An 18,149-nucleotide genomic window follows, 5' to 3' on the forward strand; every position below is an offset into this window, starting at 1 on the left:
ATCTTTTGAATGACTTTTTTCAAATTGTCAAAAAAAAAAATTCCCCTACCTATAATCACTATTTTATCAAAGGTTTACCTAATGTTTTAGTTTTAGAAAACCATTAATAGCTTGGTTTTGAAATTTTTTTAGAATTTTTCCAATACCATTGTCAGTCTTAAAATAAATTTATCTATTGATTAAAAAAAATTCATTTTTTAACATTGTCGCGTTTAGAAAATAGACAATTTTTTGAAATTTTGTTTTACCCCTATTTACCCTATTAAAAGATGTATTTAACTTAATGTTATTATCTTTCAAATAAGCTATAGAAGATTTTTGTAATAGTTTATTTTTAATTTTGAATTGAAATTTTTACCGCACTGCTAAAAGTTTCAAGTGGAACGTTAGAAAATGGCGTCACTTTTTTGTGGTGGCTGCCATGGTTCATCGATTTATAAGACTTTATCACGTCAAAAATTTCACCGCTCTCTATTACAACCATTTTTAAGGACCGTTTACTGTCATTCGGTATGAAAGCGTTCATTCGGAATTGCTGTCTCATTTTAGATTTTGCTCAAACTTTTTTGGGATGATCTCTAGGACTGTAAGGAAGCAAATCCATGATGATTTCATTTTAAGTTGCGTGGTTTCCCCGTTACCCGTATTTGAACTTTTGCAAAACGTCATTTAAACTTGAAACTTGAAAATTTACGTTCTTATAAAATCAAATCAAAGTCCAACTATTGAAATTTTTTTTACAATTTACTTAACATTTTTGAAATTATCATAAAAAGCCGTTTTTGACGATGTATTTAGAGTGGAGCTGTATCATGCTATGTTCAGTTTCGGTTTCCCAAACTAAATACGCTCTATCACGATATAAAAACTCCAAAAAAAGTTGATGAAAATTTTCTTAAAACTAGATATACCCATATGAATAAATATCAGCAACGTATTAACTCGAAAAAAGTAAACGTGTTAGGTACCTTCCCTAAAAAAATTTAAATCCTGCATCCACTTTATAAAAATTTCAATTAATTTGGCAATATCTCAATGAATATTGAACACATTTCCGAAAAAAAAAAAAAAAAAAAAAAAATTTATTTTAATTAAGTTTTAATATAAATCCCACCGTTCGTTCGTTCGTTCGCGTATATCTACATTATTTTCAATAAAAAATTAAACTCCCATTATTTTTTGTACCTGGCAAACAGAGAATAGAATAGTACGTGTACGATTTTATACTAAAGGATACCTCAATCGACCCAACTTTTCATTCTCACTAATTGCACTTCAATAGACAATGAGAGAGAGAGAGAGAGTGTTCCGCACACTGTGTGACCGACCAGACCATCCTCCTAAAGCACTCACATTATCCATCCCAGGATACCTACCAGAGTGTTACGGGTGGGAAAAGTGGGTGTTTGTGTGCTGTGTGTGTGATGATTGTTGGCTGAGTTGGGCGGATGGTTCTTTCGTTCATTGTTTCCGAACTGTGAACGGACAGAATAAAACTTTTCACTATCTCTATATATTGTTTTGCAACCACCCTAACCTATCCAACCACCCTCACTTTATATTATACAGAGAGATTCCAGCCCCAGCAATCTGCTGCTGGGTCTGACACACTTGAGAAATTAATTTGCCGCAACCATTTTGTTGTTGAACGACAAAATGAAGGAGCAATGTTATGCGAAGCTTCCTCTTTTTTTTGAATACGTATAAGCGTAGAGGTATGCAGAAATGGAAATTCTGTTTCTGGTACTCTCTCAGGAATCACCACTTTAATTGTCAATAATTTTTGTTCCCCAAAAAACTGTGTGTGTGTGTGTGAAGCAACAGCAACCAAATTCAGGAGGCGAAAACTTTAAAAAACTTCAACTTTATTAAATTCAAAAGTTTGAAGTTTTAAACTGTTTTGTTCTGCTTTTTATATGCACATTTACAGTTGGAAAAACAAAGATGGCAATAAATCTGCAACCAATCTACTTGAAAATACAACTTTTTTTTGAAGAAAAAGAGAGAGAAAGAGAGTAAAAGTTAAATGTAAACTCTTGACAGTTTGACAGATGGTGAATGTGAATTTGACAGTTAATGAGCTGTGAGAGAAGGTATTTACCTACCCTCTTTTGTGTGAAGCGAGGCAAAAGGCGTCATGGTGTATGACATTTGCATCGATATGATGCTCCTTCGATGCAAACATCACAACATCATTGTCATCATCGTTTTTGTCCTCGTTGGAGTTCATAGCGGTGGAACAATAATGCGAAGGATTTTATCGATCGTTCTGTTCGTCCACTTTACATATAATACAAAAAGGGCGACACAACGAAACAGGGGTATCTTAGAATGGATTTAATTTGAGGGAGTTGCTTTGAGTAATTTATGCAGGAAATTTGCCAGCAGCCAACACAGCACCCATAGCAAAAGCAAGGGCGTTTTATAGAACTTTATGCATGAAGGCCATTTTCCTAGGTACATATAGAGGGTATATACCGACCGATTATAATAATTCAGATGAATAAAAATTAAGCGTAACAATTTAATTTCGTTTTATAATAAAACGGAAGCTCTTTACTATACTATAGCAAAAAGGAAGGTATAAAATAGGTAGAAAGCACTTTGGTATTATGCCCTTAAACATGGCGGATATGAATGTTAGAGTGGGTGTAGAGATATAATTTCTAACACAAAACTAGAGGAGGTTTTTAACATTAGCAATTCATTTGTTTGAATTTTTATAGAAACAAAATGAAAATTATTACGCTCCCGCTTCTTTTATAGAATATTAAAAACTTAGAAAAAAATAAAGGTCCATGAGGAGGAGGATGATAATTTAAATAAAATGCTAATATTTATTTATATTGAGACAAACAAATTTGTGTTACAAAGGAAAAACTTTTAAGACTTTTTAAAACCAAAATTTGGTGACCGTGATTTTGTACAAAGGAAAAGAAAAGAGAATTTTTTTTTCTTAGGCCTTATTTTTAATGAATTTATTGAAATGTAAGCATCGCCAGAAAATAAATTCAAATTAAATTTGAACACAGGGGTCCCCCAAAAAGTAAAAGTCAGTCAGTTGAATCGAAAATAATAAATTTCGTGAAATTGGGGATTTTCTTTGTTGAAAGGAAATTATTTTTGTTAACTTTGGCAAAAGAATGGAAGTTTTTGTTAAAATTGAATTTATTTGAGGAAAGAAACGTGGGAAGAGTTTGGTTGCCAAACTTAATTGAAATGATAGACATCACTTTAATTTCTGTACTCTATATTTTTGTGTTTTAGTTGCTGCTGTAGAAGGTTTTATAATACATAGGTAATAATAATAATAATAATAATATTAATAAATAATAACACATAATATTATATGATTCTTAGATTAATGAAACTTTAAATTAATAAGTAAAAAAGTACGCATACACCACAGTGACCCATTTAATTTTTAGTTTGATTTTTTCGTCTTTTTTATTTATATACATTTTTAAGGTCCGAAAATAACTTTTTTATGCAGCATAAATTCAAACTATTAACGCTAAAATCAAGTGCTGCTTTAAAGAAAAAACAATGACATTGTAACACTTCTTATATTTATTTGCCATGCCAGCATTTTTTTTACATTTTGTATTTTCATTTCTTTCCCATCAATCATTTATTTACGTCACGCTCTGCTGGTGAACAAAGTGGACGTTATTATAAAATATTATTTATTACGTTAAAAGCTTTGCGGTTGCACCTCGCTGGATAAAGTTTTTAATTTGCTGGGAAAAAAAAAGTATTTTCCAAATAAACAGATACATACGAGTTCCTATATGAACTTTAAAATATTTGCATTATAACTGCTTCTTTCTCTCTCTCTTTCTCTAGCCAATTGAATATTCTGTCATGTGCTTTAAAATAAGAACTAATTTATATTTTTTAACCAAAAACCACATTAATGACCAACAACGTCAACGACAACCAGGACAAAGTTGGTAAATATTCAACTTAATTTTTTGCCCCAATGGTAGGTACATTATACACACCACTTCAACAGATTGAGAAAAATTTGTTGGAATATTTAAGTGGAAAACGTATAACAGATAGGTAAATAAGACTATAAATATTCTTAATTTTATATTTAAACAAAATTTAAAAAGATAAAACATAAAATTTGTTTTTTATTTATTATTTAATTATCATTTAAAAAGGTTTTGCCCTTCCAAAGAAGAGCGCCGTTTGATTACTTGTATAAAAAAAATTCCAAATCTTCAGAATTGTTTAGAAAGAAAAAAAAAATCATGTGTGCAATTCACACGTGGTAGAAGTGAAACCTTAAAAAATCATTTTTCTTGCAAAAAAAAAAAAAAAAAAATCTACCTATTTTTATTTTATCACCTTCAAATCCATGTTTTTTATGTGACAACCTAAAGCTTATTGTCTTAGCTCAAAATATATATATCGATCAAGTCTATGAGACATCTACAAAAAGAGCTAGAATTTTTTGAACTCGATGAAATTTCATCCAAAAAGCAAAAAAACATTTATTTTTATGTTCTCATGCTATTAAATCAATTTTTTGTTTGACAACCTATAAAAAAACTTATACCATGTGAAAGCTTATTGTTTCACCTTGTATAATGATGTACACAGAAAAAAATATGACCCGCTAAAAACTAACAGATTGACATATTGGTTTACCGTTTATACATTTCATAAGGAAATCTTATTAAAATCAACGATTAATAAGGTTTTTTTAAGGAGATTTCTTATTATTTTTATAGAGAAAATCTTATTAAAATTTGACTGAAAAGTTGATTTTTTTTGCAACTTAGCACTAGAACAAAAATCGCGATCAATATTTTCATGGCAGGTTGGTTCAGGTGGTAAGGTGGGCGACTAATGATTTGAAGTCTCCAGTTCGTTTCCCAGCCTGGTCATGTTTTTTTTTATTTTTTTGCAGATTTTAAAACAATAATACCCGATTGTTTTAATAAGGTTCCCTTCTTAGATGAAAACCATAGAGAAATCTTATTGTTTTTGTTCTATTTTATGTGGTCTATTTTTCTCCGTGTATAAATCTTACTTCAAAGATGTATACAAGAGAAGTTAGAATTAGGTATAGTTCCTTTAAAAGATTACATTCAAAATTTCCCGTTAAAAATTTTTTTATATTTTATTTCGGTTTTTGAAATTATTAGCTGTTTTCGTTGTTTTTGCTTACACCTATCAAATAATTTTAAATTCAGTTTTATTGGTTTTTAATTCTTTTCAAATATTGCATTCAAAAATTTGTGTATAAATCAAAAATTTTTCCCGTTTTTATACGTTAAAATTTATTTTTCTCGAACTACAAAAGATATGTTTACAATATTTTTATTGAATTTTGTTTAATGACACCAAAAAAGTTGCAAACAAGAAAGAATAATATATTTATTTATTATAAAAACGGCAAAAATTTCAAAAAAAATTTAAAAAAATTAAAATTTTTGATTTATACACAAATTTTTAAAAAAAATTTTTAATGGGAAATTTTGAATGTAATCTTTTAAAGGAACTATTTTCCAACCAGAATCAACAAACATTTTAAAAATAGATGATTTAACTCGAGAAAAAAAAATTTTTATGTATGAGTTAAAAATTTCCCATACAAATTTGTATGGGGAAAGTATGACCTTAGAGGCACGGGTTAATGACCTCCAAAAATTTTTTTTGTGCTAATTTCCCCTTATTTAAGCCCTAATTTTCGATCTGGGGGGTGTCTCCCCCGAAAACATTACTTTGGGAAATAACGGACACCCTACTGGTCATCGCCAACAGATCGCCACAGGTGTTTTGAGGTATTTTTAAATTTTTTTCAATTTAAGATTGTGTAACTTGTAGAGCTCGTACAGTTAATTCTGATATATCAAATAAAAGGTTATGTTAACAGCATGCATTAAAGTTAAATCAAATTTGTACGTGCACTAGATCAAAAGATATAACGTATGTTGGAAAAGAACATTTTTTTACCGTTATCTCCGAATTTTGGATATGAAATTATTTGAAATTTTGTACAATTATAATTTATTTAATTACCTATCTACAGTACAAATTTCATTCATCTTTCTATTAAAACAGAAAAGTTTTAACAAGTAAACAAGTTGAAGTCGTATCGCGTTTTCGTTTCATCTTGTTTCAAATCACTACGATACTAAAGAAGTTTTCACTTCAAAAATAAAAAATAAGTTTTAAATACTTGTAAGCAGAGTTTCAAAAAATTCGATGACCCATTTTCGAAGAATTGGTTTTTCGAAAAAAAAAGAAATGATTTTTTTTAATCCAAAATGGGTGAACAAAATAAAAAAAAATTAAGTACCTAGTTAGTATTAAAAATGTCAATAATTTGTATAAAGGAGCGATAAGGTGCGCGGTTGGCATGGGTGAAAATGAACAATTTTTTTTTCTTGTTTTATTGACTATGGAAAACCTGCTAACCCAATCAGTTCACAAAACAATGACTCAAAATATTATTTTGCTTAATTCAACGTTTAATAGTGTCCTATAGTTTTTAAAGTTTTTAAATTCCCTAAATCTAAAAATAAAATAATTTTTGCATCAATTTTTTGGAGGAAAGTTTTGAAAGAAATGATTTTAAAAGCAATAAATCCAGAAGTGTTAGTTAGACCGAAAACATCATGAACTCAAGTAGCACACTGGTGTATAAATTGGTGTAAATTCATTAATTTTGGTGTAAAATTGAGGAAATTGAAAAATATGGTGTATTTCTCAAAATTAGTGGTATAAAAATTATACCACTGTCTTTTCTGTAAAAAATTTCAACATATTTTTAAGATTCCGTGCAAAAAATACACCGATATTCAGTTGTTTTTATAATATACCATTAATGGTGTATAAAATTATTCGATTCTGAAATCAACCAAAACGGTACATTTTGTAAACTCTCTTTGGTGTAGAAAGCACACCCTGTGGACATAAAATTCACCAGAATGCATAAGTGGGAGACGACATATTTTTCAATGGCCGCCATTTAAAAAAAGTAGACAGCAATTAATTAGTTTTCTATAATAGTATATTTATCGACCTAATTATCACGCAATTTGGTTTTTTCTATGCGGTTTATTATATTATAAAAGAACTCTTCTAAAAAAAATGTAAAAACAACAAAAAAAATATAATTTTTGAAAAACTGATTTTTAAAATCGAACAAAAAAATCATTAATTCACTGATATTTTTGAGGCGCTCGATTTTTAGAGGGGGTAGTATGTAAAATTAGTAGACAGAATGTGTTTCGTTTTAAAATTAGGCAAACAAATTCATATTTAACCATTAGTTTCTTATGGCAATATTATGAAAGTGAATAAAAATTCATTTACATTTATTTCATAACAAATGGTGTGAATTAGAATTCATCACACTGTTTGAGGTAAAAAATAAACTTTGGTTCTAATTTTAAATCAGAATAATTTAAATGGTGTATTTTATCCGTAGATTTATTGTGTACTTTTCAATTTCAAAGGGATAATTTTCACCAAAAACCAGATCATTTAATATACCACTAGCGCCATTTATACACCAAAATCGGTATATTTTTTTAACCACCGGAGTTTATTATATACGAGAAAATGGTGTATTTTTTATATTCAAAATGCATATCACGAAAGTGCAAAAAATACACCAAATATTTTGGTATATTTTAGACTTTTGTGCTACTTGAGAAAATTTCTATTTTTCGTTCAAGTGCAGTTATTTTCATCGAACAAATTTTAGGGTGCAATCATCGCTAAAATTGATATCTTGGAGAAATTTTAGGTTTTTGAAACCATTTGCAGGGGTCATAACAATATTGTATTTGTAGTAAACAGAGGAATAGTTATGCATTGCATAAGGTTTTATGTAGCCACTACAACATTGCATTTCATCGCGTTTAGGGGCTTTCTACGGAGTGCACTATGCGATTATGAATATTATTGTATAGTGTGTCGTTATATTGGACATTCAAAAAAACAGAACTCCAACTCTTAAAAACCCATCATAAAACTTTTAAGTTAATGAACCTATCCATCAAAGATGCTGTTTATCATACAAACGTAATGGTTGGAAAAATTCCAGGATTGATTATATTCTTCTCAAATATCCCGACCAACTGATATGGAGTGTAAGTTCTCCCTCTGTATTAAAAATTCAGACTTTTCACTTAATATACAAATGTTGTATATTTAATATTCATGATGAGTATAGCCTCGGGAAAAATTTAAAAAAAAAAAAAAAAACAACAACAACGATTATGTTTCGCAAAATTTTTTAAAGTGACCGACCAAACATTATAAATTCCATCAAAAGTGAAAGATATTCAAAAAAAAAAAAAAAATACTATTATATGAGAAGTTCGAAATGAAAATTCTAAAGCGTTATGTGAAATTTATTTTATCTCATTTTATTTTGTCTTTTTTTTTTGTCTTTATTTAAGTTTAAGGAAAGCTCTGTGAATTTTTTTAATTACGGTCATGTGGACACTGCCGGCTGACTGTCCGGTTGGTCGAAGCCAACCGACTTAGCTTGTCAAATGTGGACTGGCTTTGGCTTATAAGAATTAAAGTTGGCTATTTAATTATGCCTAATTGTTGAGTTGGATATTTTCAATTAGGCTGGAATGGATAACTTGGGATTTTGATGATGATGGTCGGTGTGGGTACTCTGATGGAAAAAAAAAAATGGTCGTTTATTTTATTTTTGTTTTGAATTATTTTTTGTGTTCATAAATTAATGAGGCTAACCTAACGATAGCCTCTAAAAAAATGGTATTGTTGCATTATAAAAATTTTAGTCATAAATTGAATTGATGATGGTTTTAAATTTTCACTTCGTTAACGTTGGATGGTTGAATTTAAAAGTTCTTCTATTTTTTTTTTGTTTTTATTTTTTCATGTAGAAAGAAGAAATATTAAATTTCTTATTTTATTATGAAATTTAATTTTTTTTTTGTGCTTTATATTCAAAATTCATATCACAACATGGTTTTAACGATTTATTTTAATAGGTCTAGGTGGGTTCGTTGTTGAACATATTTTATTTATTATGCCAAAGTGGGTATTTTTTTTTGTGTGGTTTTAATGTTTGTTAATTATTATCTTTGTGGAGACAGAGTGTTGGAGAGTTTAATTATCTTTTTTTTTTCATTATTACGATGAGATTTTCTTTTAATCATAATTGATTGAAATACATATTTATTTATTTATATTTTTTTATATTTTAATGTAGAACTTACGAAGAGCATTGGAAACAATTAACGATGGGAATTAATTTTTATGGATAAACATAAACATGTTGAGGGAGTTGATAGTATTAATAAATAAATATTTTTCATTTTTCCATTTTTCAATCTCATTTTATTATTATAAATTTTGCTATATATGATATTGATTTCTATACAAATTTATAACATAGGTGCGCATAAACAAATCAATATTTGAACTACCATTATTCCATTTATATTGGTGGGGTTAATAACTTTCAATTTATATATGTACATTTAAAAATTTTAAAACAAAAACCCATTCATTGGAATGCAGACCCAGAAGCAAAAAAGCTTTGAACCCATTAAAAATTGTTCAGTTGAGTGCTTTATTCAATTCAAAACAAATATTTCACTTTTCTATAGAATTTTTTGTTCGATTTCTAAATGGGTCAATAAACGAAGAGAAAATATAAAAAACAAAACAAAAAAAGGCTTTAAATGTATATGCTTTTGAAATGAAATAATTATTCGAAAAGAGCTAATTTTTGCTTAGTTTTAAATTCAGTTGAATGATTAATGGTAAATTTAGAAAATAGAATTATTTTTTGGTTGAATTTCATTTTTAACCTTTAATCTCGTTTGATAAAGTTTTTTATATACAAATTTTGAAAACTATGAGGTTAAATTATGTGCTAATGTGCTTTTTTTATTGAAGTTTTTTTTTTATAATAAACATGGTAGGTAATGGTAATTTTCATGTCCTGAAAAAGTGATTTAAAAAAAAAAGAGGTTGTCTGTAAAGCCGATTTACGGACGATGATTTTACGTGATAACGTCGTCAGAAAACAGGTTGTGTGCTATTGTTTAAAATGAGTCAATTGAAGCGTTTACTTATTTCAAACAATCATAATTTACAAGAAAAAGCTAAAGAAGAAAATACCTTTTTTATTTTCTCATTATATTAATTTTTTTATTCTAAAAGCTTACAAAAAAAATTATGCAATTTAAAAGCCAAGTATTTCTTCTTAACAATAAAACCATCTTCTTCTTAACAAATAAAACAATAAAGCGCAAAAAGTATAAAAATAATTTATTGAAAACAATCATTTTCATCAAAAAAAAAGCAAAAATAACATGAATTTTTATTTTCTCACGTCATTAATTCCATTTTTTTCCCTAACAACCTTTAAAAAAATGTATACCATCTGAAAGCTTATTGTCTTAGCTCAAAATATGTATATCGATCAGGTCTATGAGACATCCACAAAAAGAGCTAGAATTTTTTTTAACTCGATCAAATTTCATTAAAAAAAAGCAAAAAAAAAACATTTGTTTTTATGTTCTCAGGCTATGGAATAGAGTGGAGCGTTTTTGGACTCTTCTTTCAGATCACTGCGTGCAACTCATGGTTTATGCCTTGTGCTCTTCTGAACATATTCTGATACTTTTTTTTTATTCGACAATGGAAAAATAAAAATCGGGAAGCCTCTTAAGATTGCTCGTATTTCACGAAAATCGATATTTTATGAGGCGTTAGAACCCATCTGAATTGACTTAATCTTTTTCATTTCACTACCAACTGCTCATAACTTATGCTGAGTGGTCTCTAGAACCAGATCTGATCCCCTATTTTGAGTCGTTAATGGAAAAAAACGAAATCGGGAAGGCTCCGAAAAATGCACATTTTCGCAAAAATTCAGATTTTTTTAAATTCAGAACAAATTTATTTTACAATTTGTTTGTATTTGCTATATTTCATAGAACCTATTTGAACCTTATAAGGTATGGAGCACTCAAACTGAGAACTTTTCTGTAATAATGACGTCGTTTATGGGGGATTTAAGAAAATGCTACTTTGACATCCCCTAACCCATTTCAATAGAATTTTAAATTCTAATACTACACTTAAAAACTTCGTTAATAATTTAATTTTTAAATAAAACACTAACCTTTGTTGCATTTAATTTATGTTGATATCTTATTTCAATCCTTAGATTTTTGACATTTAGGTGTTTCCATAATTCTTGCCTATGCTAAATTTTTATTTCGAAGTCAAAATGGCGTTATAATTATACCGTTTAACGATTTATTTTTATGAATTTAACAATATTAAAAACAAAAGTTTGTGCATACAAAATTTCATCAGCCTACCACTTATTTTCAAGGAGTACTTGGTAATATATTGGCTCTTGTTCTTTAAGTAAATGACTATTTATATTTATAAAAAGTGCAATAACTTTTTACGTGACGGTCCGGGCATATTGCAATTGGTTTCATTCGATCGGGCGTTAAAAATTACCTCGAAATCATGTATTATATTAATAAAAAGGTTTCATTAGCTATACTTTGATATGCAACAATGCGGGTGCAACACAGAAAAGCTCTTGTATCTACCCTCCTGAATGGATTACAAGGTGGCTCAATATCTCAAAATAACTCTTATATTGAGTACTACCAATAAAATAAATTTCATGCTTTTATCAAAAAGTGCACGATTTTGTTGCTAAGCCACCTCACTAATTGGATGTGAGTTTCAATCACATTTTTGTAGGTGAATTAGAATTGGAAGCCTTATTGATTAAAAAAAAATTTCTTAAAATATAATTAGTTGCAGTCTTAAAAAGAGGTTCAATTTAAGAGATCACTCAAATATTTTCCTTTGCTCTTTTTAAAAAGGTATGGCTTTTACTAAGAAAAAAAAAACTTTTATTAAAATTACTATAATTTTTTTAATTATTTTGATAAATTAGCAATAAAAATAATGTCTTAAGAATTAATTTTAAAATATAATTTAAATTACAAAAATTATAATTATGATATCTGAAAAAAAAAACAAACAAAATTATTTTAATTCTGGTTTTGTTATAAGCTACACGGAGAAGACTGTCGTTTTCAAATAATAGAACAAATTTTCTCAATTTCTTGCACCTAAACAAAGATGTATGTAAAAACATTATTGAATGAAAAGAATCCTTGTGAACAATATTGATCGCAATTATTTGCTACTATTATAAAAGTAGCTAGAATGTTCAAACTTTTAATGTTAATGTTAAATTAAAATACTATCGTTACAGCTACTTTTGATAAAATTAAGCTTTTTATTTTGTTTATAGGCAGGAATCGTACATGTTGGTCCGAATAAAATATCAACACCCTGCTTTGGAGAACCAACCAAAAATTTTAATGTATCAAGATTGTAGAAAATCGTAAATAAAGGCAGACAGATAAAACTTCGGGAACAAAATTTTTTGCATTCACTTTAATTGTAATAACATGTCTGTACTTATTTGAAACCTTAACTTGACCTATAGATCCTACCAGGGCTACCTTCGTAGATTTCCGTAGATTTTCAAAAAGAGGCCAAAAAAGTGGATTTTGATAAAAAAAAAGAGGCCCCAATAAAAAAAATGTGAAAATAGAAAAAGTTAAGTACGAAAGTCACACGAAACACTTCATTTGAGCCTTTCCCGAACCGGAACACAAACCTTTTAACACAATTTCTGAAAATTCAAATTGTACGAACATTATAAAAACATTACCTGTGCATAATTTCTTCAAGAAACAACACAAAATTTACCAAAAATAACCTTATACAAATCAAATCAGCGCTAAACAACAGTAACGTATATTATTTTTACAATTGAGTCGTTTTATCTAATTGAAAGGGGACAAAGAGGAACCAAAATACCAAAAAGAGGGATTTTTTGACAATTTTTAAAAAGTGAAGGAAAGTGGATTGGGTAAAAAAAAAGAAAACAAAGGTAGCCCTGGATCCTACATGCATAAATCATAAAAAAAAAACAAATATATTTTTCAAAACGTCAATACTCAGTGAAGTGATAACGAAGAAAAAAATAATAGAAATTATTTTTATTTTAAGTGAAGTGATTTCATGAATGAAATACAGGTAATGAAGTTCATTTTTATGCGAAAAACTAAGAAACGAAATGATTAAAGTTTTTTTTTAGCAAAAAAAAATTAAGTTGTTTAAAATTACTAAATTCTTATATTTTTAAGCACTTAATTTAAATTTGTAACAATTAATCTTAACTTCTTCCTGCCTACTAAATTTAAGAATTTATCTACCTTTCTTAAATATTAAATTAATTTATTTCATGCACTTAAAAGTTACATATATAATTTATATATATAAAATCGTATGCATAAACCACATATTGTTTCTAAGTTTCAATTGAAAAACACATTTATATATGAAGTGACAGAAGACCTGACACACTTTAACCACAAAACCTTATTTGATTTTGAACGTGTAACTCAAGATACTTGTTCAGGTATAGGTACCTATAGATACTTGTGGAAGAAGATTGTATCTTAAGTTTATTGTAACCACATTATCAGCACTCTTGCACATGTATATCAAACTATACTTTTCTATCTTTGAAACTCATTTAAAATTAATTTTCAACTATTGTGATAAATTCAATAAAAGTTTATTTTTTTTATTTTTTCATCAGTACGTATCTAAGGTCTCTATTTTTTATTCATTCTAAAGATTTTGAAACCATAGGAAGTTGCCTCTGAAGACTTTACCTTATACTGTCTCCCAATAAATATGTCATCAATAATAAATTTAGAAAATAAATCGAAATTCCTTCTCAATCAACCAACAGTTGAGCCACCCCACAGCTTTCACAGTAAATCAATTTCTTGCCAAACAATCTTAAAAGTTATTTACCACCACCCAACCATCATCGTCCCCTCTTCGACTAAAAACCTATTTTTGAAAAAGCCTCTTCCTTCTTCCAAACCCACTCAAATATACACAGTTTCCTTATTTCTTAAGAAATGTTGTGTTCCCTAAACACTCACACACAATGCGCCTTTCATTCCAACCCACATAATTTCAAAATCCTTACAAACTCTACCTAAGAAAGAGCAAATGTGTGGGTATAAAAAATATCCTGAAGTAAAAAAGACAAAACAAGAAAAAAAAAAGGATTCAAAAGAGGATAAAATCTCGAAGATTGAAAAATTTAATTTAATCATAAAAATGAAGAAAACAAATCAAGTTCTTGATGGATTGAGGAAACTTTAATTTAACCACGCCCACCCGCCCCCTCAAAATTATAATCAACATTATATTGTACTTAAAGTTTAACAATATGTTTGATTTTCAGACAAAAGGGGGTCATTATTTTGTCCATTTTATGAAAGTGGACGAATGTATCTAAATTTACATACCTTTGGGATCAAAAACGTGCGTGTGTCCTGTGTCCTGAAGTACGTGTGCAAATGTATCCAAGATTTATTATATTCTGGTTATAGGTTTCTTATATTTTTGTTGTATCCACTTGGGGATATTCAATCAATATTGAACGTTTCGTATCTTTTTTTATTCACTTCAATTCACAAAACTATACAAAAAAAACACCCTGTTTGTAATAAGTGTTGACACTTATCTTTAAATTTATTTATTTATCAATGGAAAATAAAACTTTATTTGATAATAATTATTTTTTATTTTTGTGACCCAAATTACAATTAAGGACGAAGACGATGAAAATAATTTTTTTTTGCGGAAAATCACAACAAAATTGTGTAAACACTCGATTCAAAGCATAGAGGGAGAAAGAAAATTGACCGTGGTGAGCGAGAGGTTGAATGCTTCACACAGATGTTTATGATGATTATGATAATGGTTTGGTAGATGCAAGAGAGAGGAAACTCTTAAGTTAGGGGTTGAATTTTCTATTTTTTTTTTTATTTCTTAATATTTTCTTAAATATTTTCTTAAAATGATTTTTTTTTTTTTCTAAATTTGAAACACTTAAAAACGGGATGTGACAAATATATTTTCTAGATTTTAGAAAATCACAATCAAAAAAATTAACAAAACACCGAAAGGATATTTTTGTGATTATATCCTAAAATTGGAGATTTTTTTTCTAATAGAACGCTTTTTGTTTTGGAAAACTTTAGCTTTTTTTTTGGCTTAAATTTGCTCCTAGAAGAATATAATTTTTCTTTCTATCAGAAGCATCTATTTCGAATGGTTAACCGAGAGTAACTGAAGATTTTGTAGGATTGTATTTTACTTTAAAAGGATATTTGTTGAATCTGATGTGACTGCCAGTCAGATATACAGCATCCTTAGTGAGGATGCTTGAGAGTCACTAGCATCAAATATTCTCTCATTTAAAAAAATCGAGAGAGAGAGAGAAAGAGAGAGCTAGTTTAGAGTTGAATATTTTTTGAGGGTGGAATAAAGGTGCAAAATTAAGCTTTTTTCGGTTTGTTTTGATTTTAGTGGAGAGTTTTGTTTTTTTTATTTTTTTCTAGTGTCAAGTTTGTCTTATAAGGGGTGATTTTAGAGAGAATACTGGGAAATTTTGTGAATTTGTCATGGAGAGGGATTATAAGAGCTTTAACCCACTGACTGAGATATGTATACTCCATGACCTATTGTAGTTGTAGGTGGATTTGGCAATGAAAGTCTTTTTTGATAACATTGAGTAGAGAATGAGATAGAAAGAAAGAGAGATATGGAGAGCTTTTATTTTGATGGATTTTAAAGCAATGACATTTTGTAAGCAACTGGTTTTTTTGTTTGTGATTTTGTTAATGTTTGATATCGAGAGTAGGTGTAAAAAATATTTCATTCAAAATAAAAAATAAAACGCTTAGAACATGTTTATCTAACTTAAATTTGCTGACTGATTGTATTTATTTATTTGTAAATTTTTATTGATATTATGAAAAAATAGCTATTTTGAGATGAAGCTTATTTTACTCAAAAAAAAAAAATAATAATAAAATGCACGACTGGGTCGCACGTACTTGCTCTTGTAGTTCAAAGCATCTTTATCTTAAATATCTATTGGAAATTTAAGATTTTGTGGAGAAAAAAAAAAATAAAAACAAAAAAAAAAATCGAAAGTTAAAAAAATTCAATTTTTTAAATATTTTTTGAAAAACTTTTTTTTTAATTTTTTTTTTACAATTTACACTTCGATACCTATGATGTCTGTAAATTTTGAAAAAATTGACTTATGCTTTGATGAAATATATGAACTTAAAAAACATGTCAATTTTTGAAAAACGGCAACGCCATATTTCCGCTCTCGGCATTTTTTGAAAAAACTAAAAATGCAGTTTTGTTAGAATCAATAAGAGTACTGCGCACACCAAATATAAACGAAATCGTTAGAGCAGTTTTCGAGAAATTTGAAATACCTCGAAAACGTTATATGGGAGATATGCGTTAAATTGGAGATATTAAAAAAAATAAAATAAAACGGTCCTAGGGAATTACGTAACCAAGTTTCAAGCAAATCCATCCATCCGTTTAGGCCCTAGCTCCATGTACAGATGGACGAACAGACGCACACACGCACAGACCGACGGACGGCATGACGAAAACCACTTTTTTGATCTTTTCCATCATCGTAATGTTGGTTTTGATTAAAACCTCGATTTTTTTTTTTCTACACGAAACCAATACTTGCCCTATAGAGCAAGTAAAAAGATATTATTTGTAACGCACATTTTGATAAAAACTAATGAAAAATCTTTAAATGAAAAAAATTTCTAATTTAGCAATTCGCATTGTTTTGAGATATTTTACTCATTTTTTTTTTTTGTATTTTTTCGGCTGAAAAAAAATCTTAAGCAGTTGGAATTTTTGAAATTGTAGGATTCCTATCTTAAAATTGAAACTTAGCTCTTAAATTCTAATTTTTGAAAGAAAAAGGAGGTCCAAATCCGCAGCATTAAAAAAAGCAGTTAACATTAAAGTCATGTCAGATACATGATGATTGCGTAACCAACTTCTTTCGTGTAATTTATAATCAAAATCATCTCCGAATTTGAAAAAATGGTCCTTAAACTCAGAATTTTGAAAAAAAAAAAAATGTAAATAAAAAATTTTAAATGACTTTTTTTCAAACTTTTTCGTTATAAATTATTTTTAAAAATATTTTAGCCATAGCTAGATATGATGATTAAATTCAGAAGAGGAAAAGGTAATATATATGTTTTGAAAAAAAAAAAAAAAATTAAAAATTACTTGAATTTCATTGGATTTTTTTGATCAAAACTGAATTTTTGCATTGAAATAATTGATTTTCTCAAAGACTTTGGCAAATAAGAACTTTAAACTTTTGTTATTTAACTTTTATTAATATGGGCTATTGAATGAACAAAAATTACTTTATATTTAAATGTTTAACTTAAAAAAAAAAAAAAGTTCTTCGAAAATGAAATACTTTTTAATTTTTTTCATTAACTGTAATACATATTGACATTTCCTTTTTTAAATTCAAATCATATTGAATGTTGCCAAGAAAAATTAAAAAGTAAATGGATTTTATATTACGAAAAAGTTTTAAAACGGACATGTTAAAATTTTTTTCAATAATTTTTCCTTTTCAAAAATCTGAGTTTAACTACCATTTTTAGAAAAATCCTTTCCTCAAAGTACTTAATTTTAAAAATATGAATAAGATTCTAGCTTTTTTAAAATGTATATTTAAATATTGTAGGTGTTGCCGTTGTGTTCAAATATTTCTTTTTGTATTTGAAGTCAATTTGTGAGAAAATTGCATTTATCATTTAAACGATGGAAGATTGCCCTTCACTCCCATATAGTTGCTTTCCTTTAATTGCCTAGACAATCTATTGGCATTAGTAAATTTACGAAATTTAAGCAAAATTTTTGTTAGTTACTGTACTAAAGAAAACAAAATTGATTTATCAAAAGTGAAGAAAAACGGTATTAAGTAATGAGCGATAATTTTTGAAGTTATACTTCTTATGGGAGGGTGGGTATGAAAATTTACTTTTTGACAAGAATGTCAAAGGGATTATGACGCGATCACCCTGGGTAGCAGGGCTGTCGTTTCACCTTTAGAGTAGGCAGTACTTTAGTATTTAAAAATGTAGTACGCCGCAGTACGGCAAACATAAAACACACAACACGTTGCAAGTTACATG

General features: G+C 28.1%; 1 protein-coding gene across 1 annotated transcript in view; it reads right to left on the reverse strand.

Moving 5' to 3' along the window:
• Window positions 1–15,221, reverse strand: part of LOC129917672 (uncharacterized) — a 139,494-nt gene extending 124,273 nt beyond the window's left edge. The window contains exon 1 of the mRNA XM_055997714.1: window positions 14,400–15,221. The gene's annotated coding sequence lies outside the window, so the exon portion shown is untranslated. The remainder of the gene's footprint in view (window positions 1–14,399) is intronic.
• Window positions 15,222–18,149: the final 2,928 nt, after the last annotated feature.

Source organism: Episyrphus balteatus, chromosome 4 (genome assembly GCF_945859705.1).
Source record: "Episyrphus balteatus chromosome 4, idEpiBalt1.1, whole genome shotgun sequence".
Taxonomy (NCBI): domain Eukaryota; kingdom Metazoa; phylum Arthropoda; class Insecta; order Diptera; family Syrphidae; genus Episyrphus; species Episyrphus balteatus.